Here is a 1,351-nt window from a genome sequence, read left to right as displayed (position 1 = left end):
GCAAACACTAATAAATGAAGTAGTAGATAATGATTGCCCTTAACAAAAAGTTAATGAGAAGTGTGTGAGGTTGTTTTAGCTTGTGATTCATCGGTTATCAAAGTTTGAGCTAAAGCAATTCTTAAATTAAATGGTATAAATAAATTACATGCGATCACTATATATATGTGTGACAAAAAAACTATATATATGTAATTAGCCACTACAAGTTATCTTTTGTTGTGCGGTGGTGGCATAATCCTTATTTGTGTTATAATTCATATCATGGATGTCCATAACCGGCTCATATCTAAGAGAGGGAGAGTCGGCCCGTTTAGAGAGAGAGACGGTCGCGCCATAGAGAGAGAGTCGGCTACTTCCTTTTCTACTTTGGCTACTTTCCTATTTACTTTAGACTTATGATTTGTACTCTTTCCATATTTGTATTTTCATATTCTAGTCTTTCCATTATTCTATGACGGTGTAATCCTTATATATAAAGGGATCCTTATGTTTATGAATAATACTGAAACATACAGATTTTATTCTCTTGTTTCACAACACGTTATCAGCACGATTACTCTAAAACCCTAAGCTAAAGTCCCAAACACTAAAACCCTAACTCATCCCGGCGATAACCCCATTCTGATCACGAACCCTAATCTCGATCGTGAACCGTTCATCCTCAGCACGTTCGCGATCCGTTTTCAGCTCGCGATAGACGACCCCAGTCCGTTCCAGCTCGCGGCGATCTCAGCATTCAACCCGTTCACGACACGATAGCAGCTTGTTCCCGTTCGCGACCCGTCTCAGCTTCAATCCGTTCGCGACAGACAGCAACCCGTTCGCGACCCGACATCAACGATCAGCTCGCGTTCTTCTCTATTCGGTGGTCCATTCAACCCGTCTTGAGGTTAAGGTAAAACTAAAATCTAAGAACCAAACCCTAAGGCAATAGATCCAATCCCTAATAACCTAAATCGAATCTTATTGCTTGATTAAAATCGAAACCCTAATTCCCTAAATCCTAGCCACATGCATACCATGCAAACCCTAATTTGAAATCGAAATTTGATTTGATTGTTTATGTGATTGAATGTTTTGAATCTGAATTTGATAACACAGAACCGATTGCTAGGATTGCTTAATCTCATACTTGAATTTGGTTGATTGAATTGGAATTAAAATCGCCTAGTTCTCATCTTGTTTAAAGACTTAACCTAACCGGCCTTGTTCATATTGAAACCCTAATTGCATTGACTGATTAATCTTGAATATGATCCGTTAGGTAGATAGTAATTAACTCTTTGATGTTTTGGTCGTGCGGCTTGTTAGCATATCATGCATGCATAATCGTATGAACTGAATGCAT

The sequence above is a fragment of the Brassica oleracea genome, chromosome C4, assembly GCF_000695525.1.
Source record: "Brassica oleracea var. oleracea cultivar TO1000 chromosome C4, BOL, whole genome shotgun sequence".
NCBI lineage: Eukaryota > Viridiplantae > Streptophyta > Magnoliopsida > Brassicales > Brassicaceae > Brassica > Brassica oleracea.
The sequence above is the reverse complement of the archived record's forward strand: the minus strand, read 5'-3'. Positions refer to the sequence as shown.